We start from the raw sequence: 7644 nt of genomic DNA, 5'->3' as shown, positions 1-7644 counted from the left end.
TATTATTCCTATATTTTAGAAAAATTGCTAAATTATTGTGTTAATTAAGTATGATGCGTGCGATTTTAGTACGGGTACAAAGTTCTTGGATCTTGATATTGGATTTGGGCTAATTGAGTTAAAGCTCTTGAGAAAAATGACTACAAAACAAAGAGTTAGCACTCCGATACTTAAGTTAATCTCGGATTTAAGAATAGATAAATATAAAGACAAATTATAACGAGAAATCGTGAAAGAAATGAGAATTTCGTATGCAAGAGCATGAATTAGAATAGTAGAGTAGCATCAAGAGAGGTTCTCAAGCATGGAAGGGGAGCTGTCTATTGAAGGGTACTCCCCCTATTTATAGAGAGGGAATCCCTCTATGCTAGGAGTTTCGGTGAGGCGCATGCCCAGCGAGGAAGGCGGGATTCAGGAGGGGATAAGGTTCCACGTTATCCGTTCCTTAAGCGGCAAGTTTTCGGATGAAGGGGGACTCTTTCTTCGTGCAGACTCCTACCTGGTGGGAAGCCCTCTTAGCTTAAAAGTCCAACCCCTTGAGGGCACCTTCCTCCATTCGGGCTAGCCTTGGAAAGATGCAGCATGCCTTCGTATTGGGCCTCCTTCTCCGGTCACGCTTGCAAGCTTCATCCTTGGACGAATTCTGGGGTGGGGGGCTCCTCCTTGGGCCGAGCCTGGTCATTTTCAGGGGCCCGTCCTCATCATGGATTAGTGGACTTCACTTGGCTTTAAATCTCTTCATGGGCCAAATGAGAGAAGGATGTTTTCAACCTCCTTCCTTTGCCAATCTGTTTTTTGCGAGGCACCCGCCAAAGCCGCCCGCTTGTCTACTTTTTAGGGGGTACCTGCCAAGGCCACTGGCCTGTCTCCTTTCTAGGGGACACCAGCCAAGGTCGCCCGCTTGTCTGCTTTTCTAGGGGGCACCTGCTAAGACCGTTTATCAAGTGTTTTTGGGCCTCTTGTGACTTGGGTCTCCTAGGATGTTACGGGCCTCTTGTTTCTTTCTTCTTTTTGGATCGTTTGGGCCTCTTTGGTCTAACCTATTTTTAGGCACATCAAAATAGTAAAAAAAATCCCATGTAGTTATAAACCCTACAACAAAAATTCTCTCTGTCAAAGAATTGGAGAGTTGTTTATACGCGTTGAACATGCGAATGGGATAAATTTTTTTATGTATTTTCAGCCCTTATCCTCTTTGAATAAACAAAATTGCCCTTATCAATATTATTTTTAGTTAATTCTTTATATTTTTCATATTTTGTTGAGAAAAAGTATGACAAATACTTTAAAAATATTATTCGTCAATAATCATATATAAAAAATATTATTACATCAAATTAAATTACTATACATATTTTATGTGACACTCCTCCATAATCACATTCAATTACCTTAACAAACTCATATTTTTCCCGATAAGATAACTAATATAATCAACATTTGATATACACCTTAAGCGAATTAAGTACTTCATCAAAATCTTGGTATTACATTCTTTAATATAACATGTGAAAAAATGAGAAACGTGAAGTATCTAGCTATTATAAAATTTAAGATACCGATTGAATCACAATTTAATATTCTCGTGTCCGTATAATTAGAGCTCCCAACTCACAATGGCACTGTTGACCTACCTATAAGACTGACAATTGGCTTACAATCTAGTTAAATGGGTCATTTCATTCTACCTCCTGAAAAAGTACATGGCATGTAATGAGTTGCCAACTCAATAAGTATAGCTAATTATTTTATATATATACATAATACATGCGCAGCAAGTAAAGTATAATACAATCGCACGAACCAATAAATACACATCATATATTAACAACGAATATAAGAAGTAACACACATATCCACTATCATATATCAGTCCCGACATCACATATGACATTATCGTTTATTTTCTAAGGGCCCTACATACCCAAGCTGGAGTACATCATTCAATGATTTTGCCGGTTATCAACATCTCAATCAGTATCGGATAGTATATAGCACAGGATACCCGTCAAATGTAATATCCTCACACTACTCCAGTGCATAGCAATATCAACACAGGATATCATAATGAACATGGCATCCCCACACCACCCCAGCATGTGACTATCAGCGCAGGATATCCTCCGCTACTGAAATAGCCCAGTACCCTTCGCACCATGGGTACCTAGCTTTATATCTTTTTTTCATATCATATATCACGTCATCAATCACATTGTCATGACAGCCACAGCTCGTTATCAATTAAATCGTCATAAACTATTGAATATGCCCCTGGTTAGGTAAACTATCTTTTCATCTCAATTCACAATATTTCTACCAATATTTTAATCATTAAATTTCATCGAACAATTAATTTTGTCATGGGTAGGTCATTGCCCAACTCGTTCAACAATTAAATATAATATAACACAATGATCAATCAATCTTTACTTTACGCATAATTGCAAATAACACATAACGTCAACTTCATAGAATAACAACGCAATCCAACAAATAACCAACAATTAATGATCAAGTATATAATACAAGTATGTATATATTCATATATATCCATTTTTCTTACACCACAACCTCATATAAGCATATAACGATAACTCCACAAAACTACAAGACAACGCAAATAAATAAACAACAATTCACGATCAAACATATAACATAAATATATAATATTATATATACCCATATATATAAAACCAATTAACTCTACTTACCTCAAATGCCAAATGGTTACTGTAATACAAAGGGTTGCTCAATCTTCTACTTTCTCGTAACGTCCTATAATACATATAATCAACATATAGCAAATATCATAAATTCTAAATAAAATGTTAAATTATATCGGTATGTTATTCCCAAATCTTTTAAAAGTTTTCTTTTATATCAAATTTTAATTCTCCGTCCATTTTTTGTAAATAACTAAACTTTCTAAACTGCTTAGCTATATATTTAATTTATCAACTAACTCATAGCAATTCATTTTGTCAAACCCCACACATCTTTATAACTATCGTTCTTAATAATATTTCTAAATTAGATTATTATAAAAATCTCGCATTCCTTTTTCGATAATCATATACATTTTTAAAATATAATATACTAATATTTCTTAAATATAATTTTTTTTTCATACTTCTATTAATTTTCTATCATTTCTCGCTACTATATAACATAATTAAACATTCATATATATAATTAAGTATTTGGTTAATACGCCCGATGGAATTGAGTAAATTAATTACAGTAATGATTAAATCTAACAAATCAAGTAATTTAATTAATCAATTCTAATATTTTTATATCAAATATGATATTTGATTTTGACACCAATTTAAATAGCCAAACCCATAAAGTATTTCAATTAAATAGTACATCGATAAGTATAAACTATATTTAACAATTAAATTAGTTAAATATTATAATTATATAAATTAAAACCCAAAATTTCCATACCTCTGTTCTCCACAATGTATGTTTCTTTTTATAAATTTGTGTGTGTGATTTTATGTGTGTTGTGTGTGAATTAAGATGTGGGGGTAATTATTTAAAAAAATGCAGGAAAAAAAAATTAGAAAAGTGAAGTAAATTGAAAAAATTTAGAAAAGTAAGTAGCACCGCGGTTGCTGACCAGGGTGCCACAATTTTCAATTAAAAAAAAGAAAGAATTTGCTATGTCACCGTGGTAACTTACCGCGGTGACATAGATTTTTTTTAAAAAAAGAAATTAACAGCCACCGCAGTGAGCAACTGCGGTGGCAATGATATTTTAAAAAAAAAAACATTTAATCAGCCACCACAGTAACTGACCGCGGTGGCAGTTATTTAAAGAAAAAAATAGAGAATGAGCCACCGCGGTGGCACATTTTTGTCGTTCACATTTTCAGCCTCTAACACCGCGCTAAGAAAATGCGGTGACAATCAACTTTTCTTTTTCAATATCTGACACCGCGCTATCTTAGCACGATGACAATCAATTTTTCTGCATTATCGTTTGTGACACCGCGATTGCTTAGTACGGTTTTTTTAGCTATATAAATCAGACGCTATTCTCACATTCATACACACTGAAAAATCGAGAGAAGCAGCTTCAAAAAATTCAACATTCAGTTTCTTATCCCTTACACTCTCAAAATCAGCCTTCGAAAAATTCATACACCACCGTACCTCACAATTCTTCTCAAATTTCTTCACTTTTTATTTGAAAATTTACAATTAAAAAGGCGTATAGTAAGTTATTTATTAAATTTTAGTGTTATTTGTTCCTTTTAAATATCTTATTATATTGTGAAAAAAAATTATATTGATGTGTATTTTATTTTGTTCTAAAGATATGGCGGAGCAAAACACCGTTGATATTGTTATATATTTTGGAGGTCAACAAATCAATTCGAATGGTTCTGTAAGTTATGATCGCCCTTCACTCGGATTCATGCAAATTTCTCGTAGTACTACATTTGCTGAGTTAGAGTTAATTTTGTATGAAGAAATTGGTATGGATAGGAATAATTTTAAATTGCATATATTCTTTAAATACATAACATTTAAGTTTGGCGAAAGGAATGAGATGTTGCTGGCAATTAAGAAGGATCGTGATATGCAATTTTTTTTTTAAATTTGATGAATGAATATGTGTCGATTGATATTTTTGTCGAAGTGGAGAAAGTTCTGCAAAATGTTGTACCAGATGACTCAACTGTTGATGATTGGGGAACGTATATGTCTATGATAACCTAAGATTTGCCGAGCTTACCAGTAGTAACTCAAGAAATGGGGCGGTTTGGTATTAATGAAGATTATGCAGGTCCATCATCGTATGCAGGCCCATCATCATATGAAGGTCCATCGTCGTATGCAGGCCCATCATCATATGTAGGGACAAATACATATTCAGGTTTATCGGATTATGCATGTCCATCGGATTATGCGGGTTCATCTGAATACAATGATGAAGATGCCGAGTTTGAAGCTGATAGTTTGTTGAACAATGAGCAAGCTGACTCAAAACCAGATGAGGTCGAAGTAGAAGACTAGATTGACCAGAATAATGACGATGATGGTGATGTAAGTATACCTGTTATGATGGATGTTCTTGGTGAGAATGCATAGTATTTTGATTTGAACATGCCTGTCGTGCCTAACAGAATGAACCTATATCCGGTCATTCTATTTTTCAGCACAACACATCCAGAAGTCCCTGCTAACTCGATTGATATCCCTACTGATAGGTGGGGTAATTTTTATGACTCAAATACTGGAGAGCTCGCCAACGGAATGGTGTTTAAAAGTAAGGACTATTTAAAAGCAAGTGTACAAGATTACTCGGTCTGATTTGCAAGACGAGATTACCGAATGGTGGAGAGCAACAAAACATTATGGAAAGTCGCCTACAAATATGATGCACAGACCGGGTGTTGTTGGATGCTAAAAGCCATATTCAAATCAAACATGGGATTATTTAAAGTTACCAGGTATGTCGGACCACATACATGTCTGATGAATGAGATTTCTATTGACCACGGTAACTTAGGAAATAGTATGATCGCAACACATTTGCTGGGTATGGTTTGAGAAGACCCATCTTGAGATATAAAACATGTCCAGCAGATTGTGAAAGATAAATTTGATTTTGAAGTTCCATATCATAAGGCTTGGTTTGCTTTGAAAGCCGCTAGAGAACAAGTATACAGCATTTGGGAGAGTTCTGTTTAGAAGTTGCCCAAATATATGGCGAACATTGCAAAAACGAAATCCTGGGGCCGTTGTGGAGTGGCTGCATTTGGAAACAGACAGCCCGGGGCGGTACATGTTAAATTATGTTTTTTGGGCTTTTAGGCCATGCATTGAGGGATATCGCTATTGCCGTGAAGTTATAAGCGTAGACAGAACACATTTGTACACGAAGTACAAGCATAAAATGCTGGTAGCAGTAACTTTAGATGCAAATCAGCAGGTGCTTGCGTTATGGCGTTAGTTCTTCCGAATGCTTTCCAAATATTTGTTGCCGTCAGAGGATGATCGAGTTTATTTGATTTCAGACAGGCATGCTGGTCTGATCAATGCTATAAATTATGTACCCGCATTCAAATTTCCTCAAAAAGTACATCGATTTTGTTTACGACATGTCTGTTCGAATTTTAACACCAAATTCAAGAACATCCAGTTGAAGGATATGTGCTGGAGAGCAGGGGCAGAAGACAGTCCTCGAAAATTTGATATAATAATGGAAGAGATCAAATCATTGAACGAGGAAGCATATGATTGGCTTGGGAGAATTGACAAGGCTCAATGGACGTTGGCACATGATGGTGGTTGGAGAACAGGTATTCTAACTACAAACATGTCTGAGTGCATAAATAGAGTATTAAAAGGTGCGAGACGCTTACCAATTATGGCTATTGTGCAAATAACGTTATCCCGCTCAGTGCAGTATTTCTTGCAGCGCTCTACACGGTGTAATCGTATGATCAATGCAAATAGACAATGGGCTGATTTTGCGTTCAAGTTGTTCGAAGCCCGACAGGCTGAGGCAGTACGTCACATTGTTCAGAAATTTGACTATAACCAACAATCTGCCTCTGTGCTAACATTGAGCTTGACTGGGCAGGGCTCCTGTACTTATGTCGTTAAATTGAAGCATCATATGTGTTCTTGTGGCAAGTGGGGTACAAATCGAATTCTATGTTCACATGCCATTCAGGCATGTCGGCATTTTCGGGTTAATGCGTCAAATTTTATTCCTCACTATTACAGTGTACAATCATACAAGAAGACATATCAAGGGAGGTTTGAGCCTGTATACGGTGAAGAATATTGGGATCCAGTGGATTTTGAACTTGTGCACAATCCCACAGTGCGAGCTCGTCGAGGCCCGAGTAGACAAGTATCTACTAGAATACCGAACGAAATGGATAGACCACAAGTACGTGCTCGCCAACAATATCAGGCTCATCAAGCTCGGGAATGATTCTATCTTGATATATACACGGTTTTTTCATATATATGGTGAAATGCAACTTTGTAATTGCAAATCTTAGAAAATTTTTATAGACATTTCAATTTTTAATTTATAATTTGGTCCCTCACACATAAATTTAAAAAATATAACCGTACGGATTATCATCAAATAACCAAAAATTACAAGAATTATCATTAAATAATTATTCAATGAATTTATCTAAAATGATAATCCAGATTCAATTAATTAAAATGAATTCAATGATAACCATACGGATTGCAAATGATACTTTGCAATTAATTATTAACATTAAATAATTATTATCATTAAATAAACATACTTTGTAATTGCAAATGATAAAATGGGAACTAAAATGAACTTATCTAATAATTAAACAACCTTTTTGCAAAATATACAAAAATAATATTTCTGTATTTAATAATAATTATATAACTATAAAAAATTATATATTTCTTAAAATTTCTGTAAACTTTTTATAAATAATGGAAAACCTTAAAATTATGTTATATTTTTTATTAAATTTAATATATACACTATATACATAACTTAGTTTTATATATTGAATCTAGGATAAATACATGCTGCTATTATTTTTTTTATACATAACGTATATATATTAAATTTAAATTAAATCTAAATTGCTCTTGTGAAAATTAAATAAAATCACATTA

This window comes from Sesamum indicum, linkage group LG4, assembly GCF_000512975.1.
Source record: "Sesamum indicum cultivar Zhongzhi No. 13 linkage group LG4, S_indicum_v1.0, whole genome shotgun sequence".
Classification (NCBI taxonomy): domain Eukaryota; kingdom Viridiplantae; phylum Streptophyta; class Magnoliopsida; order Lamiales; family Pedaliaceae; genus Sesamum; species Sesamum indicum.
The sequence above is the reverse complement of the archived record's forward strand: the minus strand, read 5'-3'. Positions refer to the sequence as shown.